At 39.8% G+C, this 20,166-nt stretch overlaps 1 non-coding gene across 1 annotated transcript; it reads right to left on the reverse strand.

The window, feature by feature from the left end:
* Positions 1–3,908: 3,908 nt before the first annotated feature.
* On the reverse strand, positions 3,909–4,015 carry LOC131635866 (small nucleolar RNA R71). The gene has a single exon (XR_009293894.1). It is a non-coding gene; the product is annotated as a small nucleolar RNA R71 (small nucleolar RNA).
* Between the last annotated feature and the right edge of the window lie 16,151 nt (positions 4,016–20,166).

Genomic DNA, 20,166 nt, shown 5'->3' on the forward strand with positions numbered 1-20,166 from the left:
TTTTGTCTCAAAAATTTAAAAAATGAAGCACCCATTTTCCCCATTTTATTTAAGTATTATTATTTTTTATTGAATTTTGGATAAAATCAAATAAAAATAGAATAAATATTTAAATAAATGAAGGAAAAGTATTGGTCCTCTTGGATGTTAGGAGCATGACCCTTGTTTGAAATAGGGACTCTTTTGATCGAAAGCCCAAAGTTCTCCAATGAGTTCTTTATGCCATCTTCTCAATTTTTCCCAACTTGCATCAATCATAACTTCTTCAAAATGAGTTTTGGTTGAAAAATTTCTGATAAGGCATGTGGAAGTTATGCTTGGTTAAAGTTCAGTTGACTTCTCCTTAGAAAAATCCTAATTTAAGTATATAGAGAACCATGAGATCCATTTTAAGTATTGGAAGCTCAATTTCCCTTAAGAAAAGAAAAACCCTAGTTGTAGGTTGATTGCTTAGGAGGAAAGTTTGCCCGATCATCCCTTGAGTAGTCCTGAGCTTTTGAGACTTCTGTTCGTGTGAGGAGACCTCTTGAATTAATTTTTCTCAAAGATGTGAGGGCAAATTTTGGGGTATAACACATTTCCTTGTGTACCCTTTGATGAGCTCAAAGTCTAGTAATATATGGTTTTGTATGTGGTTTCTTGGGATAAATGCTGACTGGTTCTGCTGAACAATACTTCCAATCACACTACCCAGTCTACTAGTAAGGATTTTTTAGATCACCTTGTAGAGGGCTGAGCAACATGAGATAGGCTTTTAGTCCTTGATATTTTTTTCTACATTATTCTTAGGTATCAGGGTGACAATTATGTCGTTTATAGGATTGTACATTCTATTATTACTAAAGAAATATTGTACTGCATCAATAATGTCCTTTTTGTGATGTCCCAAGAAGCCTTGAAAATGAGCGCATTATTTAACACCCTTCTAAACCCCCGCGGTAATTAATAAATTAACCAGAGTAACATGAACAAGAGTGTCACAATTCAGAATAAATTAAACAGCACATTTAAATGTCATGCTTCACGAGGAACAATTCACCACATATTATTAAGTCATGATTATCACAGCTGAATTAAATTCAACACGGAATAGTTTAATCTTCACCAAAACATAAACCAACAGAAAACATAATCCGAAGCAACCGAAAAAGAGTATAATCAACAACTCAAAACTAGCATTCTCCAGTGTTACAAATCAGAGTATGACACCGACGCTACTCTAAACGGACTAGCCTATAAGCTATCCTCACCAAGCCAAAACCGCTACTCCTTTATCTGAAAATTGACAACAGTAAGGGTGAGTCTCATGCGCAATTAACAAATATTATGGGTTCATAAATAATAAAACGTCATAAGTATATCACTCACCCAACCACAATATGTTCAGATTTCTAATCATGCATTCGCAACAACAACAAGTACATCACCTAAATATAACACTGGAAGCCATTCAATCATGTTATAACAATAATGCATATGAGATATACTGACTCTATGCATGTGGTACCAAACATGGGATTAATGATAACACGATTTTATATCGTATATTTAGCCTAAAATCCATAGATATTTATAGCATTTTCCGTTTATTATGTTAATTTATTATGATATTACGCGTGTATTTGCTTTGTTTCAGGTTTTACACTTCAATTACGACTATTTGCGAAAAGGAAAGAAAATCGAGCTTAAATGACCAATATCTATGCTTAAAAGACGAAAAGGGGTGCTGAAACGAAAGAGGGGTGCAATTAGGACCCAAAAGGCCCAAAAGAGCAATCAAGCCCACGAAGGAAAGCAGCCCAGGCCACACTAGTAAGCAGAGACGCACGTCTCTGCCACCTCAGCAAAGGGGAGACGCACGTCTCCACCTCCCTAAAAGATCTCCACTTGAGACGCACGTCTCAAGTCAATCAGCTGCCTCCCTGAAGAATCGGAGACGCACGTCTCCACGTCCTGGTCTGCAAAAAGCTCCCCTTTTCACGCAAAGCAACTGCATACCTCCTCCTATAAATAGGACCTGTCACTTCACTTCAATCAGTCCGATTTCCTGCCAACGAAGTGCTGCCGAAATTGTACCGCGAACTGCTTTTCCTTATTCTGCTTTCATTTAACCGTCTATTTTCTCACAACGATTTCTACACTGGAAATTGTTGTGAACTTTTCATAGATCTAGCCTTACGTTAGGTTTATCGCTTTATTTTCCTTGTTTTTATTTTCTGCCATTTAAATTCCGAAGAACATCCAGCCAACCTGTGGTGGAAGTTCGAGTACTTCAAGATTCAATTCAATCCAGATTTATTTTAATTCAGGTTTTTTATTTACCGCCTTATTTATATTATTTATTTGCATGATATATTATATGCCATTTAATATGCTTATTATTATGAACCGAACCGATTTATGCATGTTTAATCGTATTAATATGTCTGGCTAAAATATTAAAGGTGTCGGTATGTAGAGTAAGTTAACCGTAGGGATCCGAAATAAATTGGCTTAAATTATGTTTTATTAATTATCACTTATTTTTGGTTTATATGTCTAGTTTGATTAGTAAGTCTTAAAACCAATAGAGCGAAAGTTTGAGGGATTAGGACGGTCAAAGGTTAAAATCAATAGAGCGAAAGTTTGAGATCTTTAACTGGATAGTAGACATAGGACATTAGTTTTAAGGATGGCGAAAGCGTATTAAAACTAATTGGAACTTATTTATTTTCAAAAATTGTTTTTACACTCGAGCGGGATGGCGAAAGCGTACGTTAGGGATATTAGCATGTTCCGAGTCAACAGAGCGAAAGTTTGAGATTAGGAGATTTAAATAGATAACGACCTCGTAAAATAGGCATTTTATTAATTACATTGTTTCCAAAAAGCTCTTCTAAAATCTAATGGGATGGCGAAAGTGTACATTAGGATTAGGATAGTAGTCTGACTCAACAGAGCGAAAGTTTGAGACGAGGATTTTTAACCAATTGCAATTAGTAAAGATTTTTAATTTAATTATGCAAAAGCCAATGGACCTTCGGATTACCTTTAGTTAAACGAAATACATGCTGATACCTGTCCTTTATTATTATTCTTTATTCTCTCACAATCACTTTCCCTTAGGAACAATCGAAATTTTAGTACTCCTAGCTTTACATAGTAACCTTAGATAACGGTAGATCGATTCATAGTCCCTGTGGATTCGATATCTTTTAAAACTACACGACACGACTGTGCACTTGCAGTTATCAGATTTATAGACACGTAAAGTCGCGATCAAGTTTTTGGCGCCGTTGCCGGGGACTATTTAAGTCGATATCGTAACTCACTGTTACACCGTAGAGACTAGGAAAATTCTTCCCTTTCTTTTGAACGATTGTATGCCAAATACTCGTTCACAAGGAGGAGACTTAATACAACGAATTAACGAGATCGAACGTTTCATTAACGTTAAACGTCGAGCTCGCAACCTTCCCGAAGTAGCAGAAATTCCGATTAATCAGGAATTGATTTTTACTGATCAAATCAATCAAATCACCCCGAAGTTAGAGATGGCTGCTATTCGTCCTCTTAGAGACTATGCCGCTCCTTCGCGCGCTGAACCGCATTCAAGTATCGCACCACCTGCGATTGAAGCGAACAATTTCGAGCTGAAACCTTCGCTGGTCCAAGCTGTTCAACAGAATCAATTCTCTGGAAGCCCTGTAGACGACCCCAATCTCCATTTATCTGTGTTTGTGCAATACGCCGACACTATCAAAGCCAACAACGTTAGTTCCGAAGCTATTCGATTACGCCTTTTTCCTTTCTCCTTGAGAGATAGAGCGAGAGCGTGGCTTCAATCCCTGCCTTCCAATTCCATAACTACGTGGGACGAATTGAAGAGAGTATTCTTAGCAAGATACTTTCCGCCTAGCAAAACTGCTATGCTTAGAGGTCAAATCAACGGATTTACCCAGAAAGATAACGAATCGCTTTTCGAAGCTTGGGAACGTTACAAGGACATGCTTAGAATATGCCCTCATCATGGACTCGAACCATGGCTGATCATCCATACCTTTTATGGTGGTCTCTTATATAACACTAAAATGACTATAGATGCCGCTGCTGGCGGAGCATTAATGGACAAACCCCATGATGAAGCATACAAACTCATAGAGAACATGGCACAAAACCATTACCAATGGGGAGGAGAACGCGCCGCTCTAGAGAAAGCCCAAACCAAAGGAGGAATGTACGAAATTAGTGGTATAGACCGCGTTAACGCTAAAGTAGACGCTTTAACTCAAAAGATCGAGAATTTGACCATCACTCCTTCAGCCACCGCTGCCCGCTGTAGCACCTAACTGCGAGATTTGTGGATTGACTGGGCATGTAGTTGCTGAATGCCAACTCTTGACTGGAGTCCCATCTGATCAAGTAAATTACGCTCAAGGAAACCCTTATTCTAACACGTACAACCCTGGATGGAAAAACCACCCGAACTTTTCTTATAAGAACAACAATGCGTTGTACGCGCCTGGACAAGCACCTGCTGTACCACCTGGCTACCAAAAAGCGCCTGTAGCTGCTCAAAACACCCCTAGGAAGTCAAACCTAGAAATCATGATGGAGAACTTCATAGCTTCCCAACAACAAACCAATAAAGACTTCCTGAATCAAAACATCCACAATAGCGAGCAACTAAAACAACTATCGAACAAAGTAGATGCTTTAGCTACGCATAACAAAATGTTAGAAACTCAAATCTCACAAGTAGCTCAACAACAAGCACCTACTGCTGCCCCTGCTGGCACGTTTCCTGCTCAACCACAACCTAATCCTAAAGGACATGCGAACGCGATAACACTACGAAGTGGAACTAATTACGATGGACCCATAGATCCTAGAACCCAAAACGTACCCATGTCACAACAAGAGCCAAAGGAAACCCAAAAGAAAACAACCGACGAACAAACTGCTAAGACTGATGAGAACAATAACGAAGTGGAACCCGAAAAAGAGAAACCTTATGTTCCACCACCACCTTACAAGCCACCAATTCCTTACCCTCAAAGATTAGCCAAATCAAAAACCGAAGCGCAATTTAAAAGATTTGTAGAACTTCTGAAGCAATTAAACATAACCATACCATTCACAGAAGCCATAACTGAGATGCCTTCGTACGCTAAGTTCTTAAAAGAAATCTTATCAAACAAAAAGAAACTCGAGGATAACGAAACTATAACGCTTACCGCTGAATGTAGCGCTATCATCCAAAACAACACGCCTCCAAAACTGAAAGACCCTGGTAGTTTCTCTATACCCTGCGTAATTGGAAAAACCATCATAGAGAAAGCCTTGTGCGATTTAGGAGCTAGTGTTAGTTTGATGCCTCTTTCGACCTGTAAGAAACTCAATCTAGGTGAGCTTAAAGCAACAAGAATGTCTCTTCAACTAGCAGACCGTTCAGTCAAATATCCTGTAGGAATGTTAGAGAATATCCCTGTTCGTGTAGGTCAATTCTACATCCCGACTGACTTCATCATTATGGATATCCAAGAAGATTCTAACATCCCGATCATTTTAGGAAGACCATTTTTAGCGACCGCTGGTGCAATTATAGATGTAAAGCGAGGAAAGCTTACTTTCGAAGTAGGAGAAGAGAAAATAGAATTTATCCTTTCCCAATTCCTAAAAGCACCTTCTATAATTGACACATGCTGTTCTGCTGACATAATCGACGAGTGTGTCAAGGAAATAAAATCCGAACCAAATAAGGAAACCGAAACCCTAAGAATTCCTATGCCGCCAATTTTTGAAGATGACAACTGGCGTGAGGAATATCAAGATAACCACCTGAGTGAATGCTTAGCTTTAACCCCTGATCCTATACCTGGACCAAAGAAACCTGCTATAGAGCTGAAGACACTTCCTACCGATCTTAGATACGAATTTCTAGACGAAGAACTAAACCGACCAGTTATAGTGAACGCCAACTTAGGACGAACCGAGACTGAAAAATTACTTAATGTCCTAAGAAAATACCCTACCGCTTTAGGATACAACATATCAGATCTGAAAGGTATAAGCCCTTCTCTGTGTATGCACCGCATTATGCTAGAAGACGATAGTAAAACCTCTAGGGAACATCAAAGGCGAATAAATCCTATTATGAGCGATGTGGTTAAAAAGGAAATCCAAAAACTGCTAGAAGCTGGAATAATATATCCTATATCTGATAGTAAATGGGTTAGCCCTGTTCACGTCGTACCAAAGAAAGGAGGAGTCACTGTAATCACTAACGCAAAAGGAGAATCTGTAGCACAACGTACCCAAACTGGATGGAGGATGTGCATTGACTATAGGAAGCTAAATAAAGCTACCCGAAAAGACCATTTCCCTTTACCTTTCATAGATCAAATGCTCGAACGCCTAGCTAAACACTCACATTTTTGTTATCTGGATGGATACTCCGGATTTTTCCAAATTCCTATCCACCCTGACGACCAAGAGAAGACCACATTCACCTGTCCTTATGGTACATTCGCCTATAGACGAATGCCTTTTGGACTCTGCAATGCACCCGCGACCTTCCAAAGATGCATGATGGCAATATTTGCCGACTTCCTAGATGGAATAATGGAGGTCTTTATGGACGACTTCTCTGTCTGTGGAGGAAGTTTTGAAACATGTTTAGAAAACCTTGAAATGGTGCTTAAACGATGCGTAAGCGTAAACCTAGTCCTTAATTGGGAAAAATGCCATTTCATGGTTCGACAAGGAATTGTACTTGGACACATCGTATCCGATAGAGGAATCGAAGTTGATAAAGCAAAAATCGAAATTATCGAAAACCTTCAACCTCCCAAAACCGTTAGAGAAATAAGAAGTTTTCTGGGACATGCTGGTTTTTACCGACGCTTCATTAAGGATTTCTCTAAAATAACCAAACCCTTAACTGAACTACTCATGAAAGACGCCGAGTTTGTTTTCACCGATAAATGCACTGAAGCATTTCAAACGCTTAAACAAGCATTGATCTCTGCGCCAATTATGCAACCTCCCGACTGGAATGAGCCTTTCGAAATAATGTGTGACGCAAGTGATTATGCTGTAGGAGCCGTTCTAGGACAAAGAAAGGATAAGAAACTACATGTAATATATTATGCGAGTAGAACCCTAGACGAAGCTCAGATGAATTATGCCACGACAGAAAAAGAACTATTAGCTGTCGTATTCGCATTAGACAAATTCCGTTCTTACCTGGTAGGAGCCAAAATAATCATATACACTGACCACGCCGCCATTAGGTACCTCCTAACCAAAAAGGACGCTAAACCAAGACTTTTGAGATGGATCTTGTTACTACAAGAATTCGACCCGGAAATTAAAGATAAGAAAGGCACTGAAAATGTCGTAGCAGATCACCTCTCTCGATTGGAAAATCTGAAACCCGAACAAGTACCAATTGACGATGATTTCCCTTATGAAAGACTCATCGCCCAATTAGAAGCAAATGAATTCGAACCATACCATCCAAACTCTGAAACCGAGAAATTAGCTGAAATAGCTTTAGCCCGATCTGACGCACCTTGGTATGCAGATTTCGTAAATTACCTAGCTGCTGGTGTGCTTCCTCCTGATCTAAGCTACCAACAGAAAAAGAAATTCTTCCATGACCTAAAACATTACTATTGGGACGACCCACTCCTTTTCAAAAGAGGCCCCGATGGAATCTTTAGACGTTGTGTACCCGAGGAAGAGATAAGAAGCATAATAACACACTGTCATTCTGCACCGTGTGGAGGACACCATAGCACATCTAGAACCTGCGCCAAAATCCTTCAATCTGGACTTTTCTGGCCCAACCTGTGGAAAGACGTCTATTTTGCTGTACTAAGCTGTGATAGATGCCAACGAACTGGAAACATTTCAAGACGCGATGAAATGCCTCAAAAAGGCATTCTAGAAGTAGAAATATTTGACGTCTGGGGAATAGACTTCATGGGACCGTTTCCGTCATCGTTTGGAAATCAATATATACTCGTAGCCGTCGACTATGTTTCAAAATGGATAGAAGCTATCGCCTTTCCTACAAACGATACACGAGTAGTTATTAAACTTTTCAAAAACGTCATCTTTCCTAGGTTCGGTGTGCCAAGATTGGTAATTAGCGATGGTGGTTCCCATTTCATTTCAAGAATACTTGAGAAACTCCTTCGAAAATATGGAGTAAATCATCGAATAGCCACACCATATCATCCACAAACAAGCGGTCAAGTAGAAGTATCTAACCGTGAAATAAAACAAATATTAGAGAAAACTGTTGCTATATCGAGGAAAGATTGGTCAACCAAGCTAAATGAAGCTTTATGGGCTTATAGAACAGCTTTCAAAACTCCAATAGGAACTACCCCATTCAAACTCGTTTATGGAAAATCATGCCACCTACCAGTAGAGCTAGAACATAAAGCCTATTGGGCCATTAAGAACTTAAACCTAAACTACACTGCCGCTGGTGAGAAACGACTTCTAGACATAAACGAATTAGAAGAACTTAGACAAGACGCTTACGAAAACGCCAAAATCTATAAAGAGCGAACGAAAAAATGGCACGACAAGCGTATATCTAGGAAAAATTTTAGCATAGGTGATAAAGTGCTCTTATTTAATTCTAGGCTAAAATTATTTCCTGGTAAGTTACGATCTAGATGGTCTGGCCCTTTCGAAGTAACTAACATATTTCCGAGTGGAGCGATAGAAATCAAAGGCGAAACCGTCAAACCTTTTGTCGTAAATGGGCAACGTCTTAAGTATTACCATCATCTCGAATACGATGAAAACATCGAAGTTTTTAAACTTGACGAACTGCCCGTTTTTTCGAAAAAATAGTTTTCTATTTTTAAATCGTCGAGCTTACGACATTAAACAAAGCGCTTGGTGGGAGACAACCCACATTTATTTATTCTTCTATTTTATTTTATTAGAACTTTAATTTTTCTATATTTTTTATTTTATTTTTATTTTTCATTTTTAAAACTTTATTCTATTTTTAATCTTAATTTTAATCATTTTTGATTTTTCATACATCTTATAATAATTATTATAATTATAACTACTATCTTGATTTGAGAAAATATTTCCGTTATAATTATATCTATTATTATAACTTGTTACCTAAGCTTAATTTTAATTTTTTTTTTATTTTAAATTAACACTAGCCTAATTCTAACTTATCCTAATATTTTCAACTTCTAGGTTTTTCATTTAATTACTAACTACGATGCAAGAAGTTGACAATATGGAAGTTGTGTTCCGTGGTAGAGGACAAGAAGCAAGATTTAACAAGCTGGCTGAAAGACACATGGAATTGACTTGCTATCCTCACCAACCAACTATGGTGAAGCTTGGTATCGAAGAAAGCATCCTACACCTGCTTAACCAAATCGGTTGGACTGGTTCTCACTTGTTCCGCAAGTTTAGCACTTATCGGAAGCTCACTCTGGAATTCCTGAGCTCCCTGACCTATCTTCCAAACTGTGGACAAGGGCTGAAAAAAGGAGTTATTCTCTTTAGACTCTTTGGTATGGAGTTTAATTTCTGCATCCGAGATTTTGCTGAAATGTTAGAACTACCTCATGGACCTGATGCATACGCCCAAGTAGCTGAAGAAAATCTTCCATACTGGGAGTTGGAAAAATACTGGGGCAAGATCACTGGAAACGACAACCCTGAAGAGAATGAATTTCAATCTGAGAATATCCACAATCCTGCTTTCCGCTACTTTCACAAAATCCTTGCTCACTATATTTTTGGCAAACCAGATAATGTCACTGAAGTTACTAGAGAAGAGCTGTTCATCATGTTTTGTACATCTCAGAATCGCCCGGTCAATGCCATCGCATTCATGCTAACAAACTTCGAGCGCATCACGCAAGACGAAGTTTCACCCATTAGGATTGGCGGATTTGTCACTATGATCGCTAATGCCATAGGAATGAGAGTGCCTTTGCTTAGATTGACACCTTTTGGTACCCATACCTCTATGGACATCAATTTCTGCTTTAATCGAGGTATCATCGGTAATCTTGGACCTGATCGTTTTGAATTGCTCATTGATAACAAAGTTTGGTATCAGTTCACCTTACCGAATCCTAGGACAAGTGTGCACAACCCTACCAACTGGCTTTACTATGGTCAGATTCCTGAGAGAGAGCCATCACCTGAGACTCCTCAAGCTTATGAACATTTTGATGAGGAAATGCCTGCATCTGAATCTGAACCTGAAACACCTCCTGGTTATTATGAACCTCTTCCTGTTGATGAACCCATTCCTGATTATGAACCTCTTCCTATTGACGAGCCTGTATCTGAGTATGAGCCTGAAACTCGTTCTGAAGATTCCGTTGAAGATCACACTGTTGATATGACTGATGTCGAGGTCGAGCAACAACAACCCGCTACATCCACCGCATCGGTGAATCAAAGAATGCCTAATCTGAATACGCACGAACAAGCAATCAATGCGCTACAACAAGATGTACAACATGTGCGCAACGAGCTTCACACTTTGCAAATGCATTTCTTCGATTTCATCGACACCGTCAATGCTCAGTTCGACGAAGTTTTCAAACACATTCAGTCTAATCAGAACAACAATAGACGTGGCTAGATGTTACCGTATTAGATTATTAGATTTTTATTTCTAGTTTTAGTAATTTCTATTTCTAGTTTAGATTTTCATTTTTTCTGCACTTTTCCATTCTGCTATTGTTAACACTCAGTACTGATTTAATTTTAAAATGCAATATTTTATTCACTACTGCTGTTGTGTTATATTACACTGCTATTAACTGCTATATACATTTGCCTGGCTATCACTTTTTGCTGTTAATGGTATTGAAATTCGACACTGTTCTGAACTGATGGACACCTTTTTGCTATTAATGGTATCTGTCAGCACTGTCTGGTCACTTGCATGTGTGACCCACCTGCCTACAACAGGAGACGCACGTCTCCATCTGTGTGGGGCCAGCTGACACGAACCAAAGGAACAGGAGACGCACGTCTCCATGCTCTGCCCCAGCAGACTGGCTGCCTGAGACGCACGTCTCCCAAGGCCAGCAGTCTGTTTGACCACGCAGACCACTCTCTCCCTCTTGAATTTTGAATTTGAATTTCAAAATTCATTCTCCTCATTCTTCCCCTATTTATTCCATTTAAACTCCATTAACCTCATTCATCCTCCATCATTCACCTCTTAAACTCCATTCATTTCCCATTTCTCTATTCTATTCAAAATTCAAACACCACCATTAATCCATATTTAATTCTCCATTTACCACACCATTTTCAAACCTCACTATAAAACCACACCACCACCACTCTTATTCTTCACAACCTTCATACCATTTCTTTTCTACCATTCTAATACCATCTTTATTTTTCATCTTCAAACTCATCATGCCTCCACGTTCAATCATCCGTAGTGTGCGTCCTGAGAGACCACCCCCTAACCTTAACAATATTATATTCCGCGAAGACGACAATGATGCTCAAAGAACCAAATACCTCGCTTTCTACGAACGTTCGGTTGTTCCCACAAAATTTGTGAACACCGAATGTCTAGAAACTCTAGGCCTCATTGATGGTGTTACCCGTTTACTCACTAAATCTAGCCTACACCATCTCTGTACCGAACTCGTACCCACTTATGAGCCGCTCGTCTTAGAATTCTTGAGTTCTTTCAGTTACGACACTCCTTCTGATCAACCACTCTCAACCGGTAGCATCCAATTTAGGATGTTCAACCATGAATATACACTGGATCAAGAAGTTGTGGCTACGTACTTGAATTTCAATACATCACCGAATGCTCTCCGCAATATCTTTCAAGAACTCAATGGTCGTTCATGGGAACAACATGCCTTCGACCTATGGTTTCACCTCACTGGCGAAGTTCAAACTGGTTGGAGGGCCCTACATGCTTCTCACATTCAAAACCCCGCTATACGTTATTTTCAACGTGTTTTGGGGCATACTATTTTTGCGCGATCCAACAACCACAAGGTAAATCAACATGAACTATTCTTCCTTTACTGTGCGCTAAACAACATCCGTTTTAATGCCGCACCGTTTATGCTCCAACACATCCAAGGCTGTGTCAACGCCCCCGCTACAAATCCCTTTTTGTTTGGCGGAATTATTACTTCCTTGGCCTGTGCTTTAGGTCTTGGTGACGAGCTCCTTTCACTCTCTCATCTCATGATGCCTGCTCAATCACTTGACCTCACCTATTGCCGTGACTCCCACTTGGTTTCGCCACGCCATGATGGCCGATACACCTTGGTCGTCAACAAAGTTCTGATTCCTTATGTCATCCTTCCATGTCCTGAAAGAATCAACATCCGTTATGTTCAGCGTTGGAGGCTTATTGAAGACAATCCTCAAGATAACCAACCTGATCATCCTAATGAACCTATGGATGCAAATGAAGAAGAGCTCAACCAAGGACAAGCTGATGTCAACCAACCTCCTCCAAACAACCCTCCGCCTATCACTCTTGAAGCCATGTATGCTGCTATTCAACGCCAAGATCAACTCGTTCAAGCTATGCAGACAAACCAAACTGAAACAATTAGGCTCATCCGAGAGATGCAACAGGAGCACCGTGACTATGCTATTAGGAACGAAAGTCAATACGCTGAAATTGCCACATATTTGCATGATCTTGACATTCGTGTTAATGACTCTCCTGATAGACATCGCCGTGTTCGTACAAGAGGCGCGAGCAGTTCTCGAAACCGCAACAATGAGGAGTAGTTCTTATGCACTGAGGACATTGCATCATCTAAGTCTGGGGGAGTCGTATTATTTATATTTCCTTTAGTTTTATTTCCCTTCAGTTTATTTCCCTTCCTTGTAATGTTTTTCTAATTCAATAAAAGAATATTTATGGAATTTAAGTCTTATATGTATAATTCCGTAGTTATTTCAATTTCTTCCATTTTCTTGAGCCATAACAAAAATTTTTGCTCCTAAACGATAAACGCAAACCCCACACGTTCAAGAAATACGAAGCTACTCAATCACTCAACGAACCGAAACTGAATTAGTCAATATCCTTATTATCGCAACACTCTAAAACCCCCGAGTATACATAACCGATTTGAATACCCGTTATACCAAAACCATCGACTTTAAGTTTTGAAATAACCCTTAGTAGTTTATTCTAGCAGTCGGCACCGTCTTAGATACAAACTACGCAGAGAGTCGATGAATATAAGTGTATGATCCTCATAATAATTATGTGTTCAACCATAAGAAGAAATGTGCCTACTAAGTAAGGTGATCCTCACAAGATCATTTAACCTAACGGTCGCAAATCTCATATACAAAGAATTTAAAAACTCACTGTCGATTGGTTCAGAAGTCATCTGGTAATGAACTTGGTAGGAAGGACTATTGTCCGATTCCCCACAATCTACAAGTGAATGCTAAGGAGTATACCACATATTGTGCCAGAACTCCATGAGAAGGATCATAGTCACTAACCGACTACTCTGCTATGTGCGTGTCAAGATAATGGGCTTAATGTGATTGCGCGCGAATGAAAAGGGTGAAACATGATGACAAGTCAAATAGGTCGAGCTATAATGGCATGATTCGGATTGGTATGCATACTGGGAGTTGTTTAGTGTTGTTACTATAGGTTTATCGCTAAGATTCGTTATTTCCGAATAAGAACACTATGTAGCTAAGTATGACTGAACGACGTGGTGGAAGTGTGTTTCATTTATCTTTATCTTCTTATTTTGCTTGAGGACAAGCAAAGGTTCAAGTCTGGGGGAATTTGATAACACGATTTTATATCGTATATTTAGCCTAAAATCCATAGATATTTATAGCATTTTCCGTTTATTATGTTAATTTATTATGATATTACGCGTGTATTTGCTTTGTTTCAGGTTTTACACTTCAATTACGACTATTTGCGAAAAGGAAAGAAAATCGAGCTTAAATGACCAATATCTATGCTTAAAAGACGAAAAGGGGTGCTGAAACGAAAGAGGGGTGCAATTAGGACCCAAAAGGCCCAAAAGAGCAATCAAGCCCACGAAGGAAAGCAGCCCAGGCCACACTAGTAAGCAGAGACGCACGTCTCTGCCACCTCAGCAAAGGGGAGACGCACGTCTCCACCTCCCTAAAAGATCTCCACTTGAGACGCACGTCTCAAGTCAATCAGCTGCCTCCCTGAAGAATCGGAGACGCACGTCTCCACGTCCTGGTCTGCAAAAAGCTCCTCTTTTCACGCAAAGCAACTGCATACCTCCTCCTATAAATAGGACCTGTCACTTCACTTCAATCTGTCCGATTTCCTGCCAACGAAGTGCTGCCGAAATTGTACCGCGAACTGCTTTTCCTTATTCTGCTTTCATTTAACCGTCTATTTTCTCACAACGATTTCTACACTGGAAATTGTTGTGAACTTTTCATAGATCTAGCCTTACGTTAGGTTTATCGCTTTATTTTCCTTGTTTTTATTTTCTGCCATTTAAATTCCGAAGAACGATCCAGCCAACCTGTGGTGGAAGTTCGAGTACTTCAAGATTCAATTCAATCCAGATTTATTTTAATTCAGGTTTTTTATTTACCGCCTTATTTATATTATTTATTTGCATGATATATTATATGCCATTTAATATGCTTATTATTATGAACCGAACCGATTTATGCATGTTTAATCGTATTAATATGTCTGGCTAAAATACTAAAGGTGTCGGTATGTAAAGTAAGTTAACCGTAGGGGTCCGAAATAAATTGGCTTAAATTATGTTTTATTAATTATCACTTATTTTTGGTTTATATGTCTAGTTTGATTAGTAAGTCTTAAAACCAATAGAGCGAAAGTTTGAGGGATTAGGACGGTCAAAGGTTAAAATCAATAGAGCGAAAGTTTGAGATCTTTAACTGGATAGTAGACATAGGACATTAGTTTTAAGGATGGCGAAAGCGTATTAAAACTAATTGGAACTTATTTATTTTCAAAAATTGTTTTTACACTCGAGCGGGATGGCGAAAGCGTACGTTAGGGATATTAGCATGTTCCGAGTCAACAGAGCGAAAGTTTGAGATTAGGAGATTTAAATAGATAACGACCTCGTAAAATAGGCATTTATTAATTACATTGTTTCCAAAAAGCTCTTCTAAAATCTAATGGGATGGCGAAAGCGTACATTAGGATTAGGATAGTAGTCTGACTCAACAGAGCGAAAGTTTGAGACGAGGATTTTTAACCAATTGCAATTAGTAAAGATTTTTAATTTAATTATGCAAAAGCCAATGGACCTTCGGATTACCTTTAGTTAAACGAAATACATACTGATACCTGTCTTTTATTATTATTCTTTATTCTCTCACAATCACTTTCCCTTAGGAACAATCGAAATTTTAGTACTCCTAGCTTTACATAGTAACCTTAGATAACGGTAGATCGATTCATAGTCCCTGTGGATTCGATATCTTTTAAAACTACACGACACGACTGTGCACTTGCAGTTATCAGATTTATAGACACGTAAAGTCGCGATCAGTAGTCATTGACTAGCATAATGTCTTCGTCTGGGAAGTCAAAGTTCAATGCTTGATAATCATCCACTGCTTGATGAGCCAGATGATCAGCTACCACACTTCCTTTGATTGCTTTTTGTGAAGTGTATTGAATGTCATATTCTGTTAGGATCATTTGCCATCTTGCTATTCTTCCAGAGAGAGCAGGTTTTTCGAACACGTACTTGATAGGATCCATCTTGGAGATTAGGAAAGTGGTGTGATTTAGCATATACTGTCTTAGTCGGCGAGCCGCCCATGCTAAGGCACGGCAAGTTTTTTCGAGTAGTGAGTATCTTGTTTCACAATCGGTAAACTTTTTGCTAAGATAGTAGATTGCATGCTCCTTTCGGCCGGACTCGTCATGTTGCCCCAGTACACACCCCATTGAATCTTCTAACACAGTTAGGTACATTATCAGAGGTCTTCCTTCCACAGGTGGTAACAAGATTGGCGGTTTTTGGAGATACTCTTTGATTTTGTCAAAGGCTAACTGGCATTTGTCATTCCACCTTTCCACTTGATATTTCTTCAACAATTTGAAGATCGGCACACAAGTAGTAGTCATGTGGGCAATAAATCGGGCGATGTAATTCAGACGTCCCAAGAATCCTCTGACTTGTTTCTCGATACGGGGTATAGGCATTTCTTGAATGGCTTTGACCTTGGCCGGATCAACCTCAATACCTTTGCTACTGACGATGAAACCTAAGAGTTTGCCGGATCTTACTCCAAAGGTACACTTATTTGGATTCAGTCGCAACTTGTATTTCTTGAGTCTGTCAAACAGCTTGTGTAGATGACCCAGATGTTCTTCTTCGGTGTTGGACTTTGCAATCATATCATCGACATACACCTCTATCTCCTGATGAATCATATCATGAAATAGAGCTACCATTGCACGTTGATAGGTTGCTCCTGCGTTCTTTAAACCAAAGGGCATTACTTTGTAACAAAAGGTTCCCCAGGGTGTTGTGAAGGTTGTTTTTTCCATGTCTTCGGGTGCCATCTTGATTTGATTGTACCCTGAGAATCCATCCATAAAGGAGAATACCTTGCATTGTGCGGTATTATCAACCAGTACATCGATGTGAGGTAAAGGGAAATCATCTTTGGGGCTTGCCCGGTTTAGATCTTTGTAGTCTACACACATTCTGACTTTCCCGTCTTTTTTAGGTACGGGCACGATGTTAGCTATCCAAGGAGGATAACTTACAACTTTCAGGAAGCCGGCATTGAATTGCTTTTCAACCTCGTCTTTGATCTTTTTTGACATATCAGGCCTACTCCTTCGTAGTTTCTGCTTGACTAGAGTGCTACCTTCTTTGATTGGCAGGCGATGAACCACAATGTCCGTGTCAAGGCCTGGCATATCTTCATAGGACCAGGCGAATATCTCGACGTAGTCTTGCAACATTTGAATCAGTCTTTGCTTGACACTGTTTTCTAAATCAGCCCCTATTTTGACTTCTTTCTTTTCTTCGTTGCTGCCCAAGTTGATAACCTCAATTGGTTCCTCATGAGGCTGTATAGCCTTCTCTTCTTGTTCTAGCAGCCTTGCAAGTTCTCTTGGTACTTCACAATCTTCCTCACTTTCGTCCTCAGTTTGGTAGATCGGATTTTCAAAGTCATGACGGGCAATAGCAGAACTGTTATCGACTAGATCCAACGTGAATGTGAATCTGCATTTTATTTATGTGAGTGTGTGTAAGAAAACATAGCTATTTGAAAAGAAAAGAAAGAAAAAGGATCACAAAATTTGAATATGCAAACGTCCCATGATTTTATTGAATGCACATGCTCATGATATGATAAACCCTTATAAAAGGACCAGTGTACTTCGGGCAAGGCACACGACTTTCAAGCTCATGGTTTGATAGTACAGGAACCATTTTTATCTTTTCACAATATACACAAAGAAAACAGGAAATTGCATTTACTCCTGATCGAAGGAGATCACATCCTCGGTTTTCCAGTTGTTCAATCCATTGTTATGAGCAGGGAGTATCCAGCTGTTCCAGTTGCAGTTGTCTTCTTCATCTCCCACAGCATTGATTTCATTGGTGGGGAAATGAGTCGGTGATCTTTCAGGATAAGTAGGATGATCTGTTGGATATGAGGATCCAGGTTGAGGTACCTCTGTTGGCTGAGCGAGATACTCGATAAGGCCGTCCCGTCTAGTCGGGATGATGTCTTTGAGGGAGACTTGTGCAGTCTGCTGAGTAGTGTACTGTGACAGAAAGTAACCCTCGTTATTTGGTGTTTCCCTGGTGTTTTCAGGAGTAAAATTGTCATCATAATGTTCATCCCATCCAATTGGGACAATGTCTTCCATGGCGATTTGTGAGCTCGGAGGAGCGGAATATTTCACCACAAAGTCATATTTGCCACTTGGCTCTCCTAGCGTATCCCAAACTTCTTTAGGTGGATTTTGATATTGCTTAGTGCTGGGACTTGTGAGACTTTTGTCATTTTCAAATTGATCACCCCATCCAGTTGGGGTAATATATTCCATAGCAATAAAAGAATTCTGAGGTGCGGTATATTGATAATTATATCCGCCGCTTGGATTTCCCAAAGTATCCCACATTCCCATGGAAATGGGTGGAATTTCATCTAGATATGGCTGAATGATATGGTTCAAGAACACTCCATCGTCTTCAATGGCGTTTACTCCTTGGCTGATGAAATGTGACATTAATCCTCCAGAACAAGGACTTTGATCATTCTTTTGGTTTCCACTATCATAGCCTAGGCCTAGCTTGTCGGACTTGTAAGGTATATCGAGGAGCTGTCCCCATACTGTGCAATCACCTTTTTTTATCACAACTTTGGCATCTTTGAGAGAAGCCATAGTTGTAGTTGGAGTAGCAGAAATATGCTTGGTAGTAGAGACATCTGGAGAGACCACCTCAAAAGATTGGCAGGGAGTTTCGATGAATTCGTCATCCAACTCGACATATTTGGAATTGCTCAGGTGACTAACCACATATTCCTCTTCGCCATAAACTGTGACAATCTTTCCTTTTACTGGATATTTCAACTTCTGATGCAGGGTAGAAGTTACAGCATTTGCCCCATGTATCCAAGGGCGTCCTGGTAAACACGAATATGCTGGGTGAATTTCCATTACGTAAAAGGTAGAATCAAAGATCTGAGAGCCCACTCTGATTGGGAGATTCACCTTTCTGTACACTGTTCTTGTTGACCCATCGAAGGCTCTTACCACAACATCGTTTGGTTGTAACACAACTCCTTCGAAGTCAAGCTTTTCCAGTACTGTTTTTGGTAACACGTTCAAAGAAGAACCGTTATCTACTAGCACATGAGATAGAGTGGTGTCATTACATTCAATGGAGATATGTAGGGCTTTATTGTGATTCTTTCCAGCAGGGGTTAGATCAACATCAGAGAAACCGAGGCCATTGGTCACTGTTAGATTGGCAACACAATTTTCAAATTGATCGACTGAAATCTCTTGAGGCACATGCGCAGCTTTCAGGAACTTCATCAGAGCTTTGGCATGAGCTTCTGAATACTTTAACAGAGACACCATTGAGATTTTTGAAGCAGTGTGCCCCAGTTGTTCGACAATATTGTAATCACTCTTGCAGATGATTTTCAATATTTCCTCCATTTCTTGCTTCGATGGATCTTCAATAGTGACCTCCACCGGTATTTGAACTGGCTCAACTTGTGGCTTTTTGCCTCGAGCGTTGATATCTTGATTAGGAACTGGGACCTGGACTGGATTAGCAACATTTGGAGAAATTTCTGGTGAAAAGATCCTTCCACTTCTCGTGATCTTGCTGGTACCCACAATATTATCCACAGTTGGAGCAGTTAACTTCGTGGCCTCTTCAGTCGAGGTATCCTGTTTAACTCCATGGACATAAACATAAGTGTCGTAACCCCACGGGACAGATTTGTCTGAGGAGTATGGAAATGGAGTTGGACTAGCAATGATTACTGATGCCACTTTGAGTGTAGCAGAAATTTTGAAAGGAGCCTTGGCAGAGATTTTGAATGGTAAGCTGGAGATCACTGAGACATCCTCTATTTTCATCCCGTTTGCAAAGACTTCGCATAAAACGTCCATAGAAGGGAGCCTCTCAAACATAATGATACGGCGATCCATCCACTTTTGAATTCCCATTCTCATATTTTCACAACCGTTGGGGAGGTATGTGTAGTAAAAGCAATCAGGGTCACAACCTGGAAAGTAACCAGCTTGGATTAGCTTCCCTTTGACTTTAAGGAGCGGAGTTGACAATTCGGTCACATCATAGATGTAAACAGTGTCTAGGATAGCATTGATGGTCTTGTCGTGCTTCGGCATAGGTGCTGTGATGACATTTGGAGTTTCTGGAGGATCGAACTCAATTTCCCCAGCATCTATCATGTCTTGTATTTTATTTTTCAGGGCCCAACAGTGATCTGCGTCATGTCCGGGACAGTTTGAGTGATACGCACACGCTGCATCGGGGCGATAACTCGGAGAGGAAGTGTTGACATTCTTTGGAGGATCTTTTAATGTGATCAGATCTGCTTTTAGCAAATGCTGCAATGCCTGAGAGATTGGCATATTGATTC

This window comes from Vicia villosa, unplaced genomic scaffold (assembly GCF_029867415.1).
Source record: "Vicia villosa cultivar HV-30 ecotype Madison, WI unplaced genomic scaffold, Vvil1.0 ctg.001572F_1_1, whole genome shotgun sequence".
NCBI classification, from domain to species: Eukaryota; Viridiplantae; Streptophyta; class Magnoliopsida; order Fabales; family Fabaceae; genus Vicia; species Vicia villosa.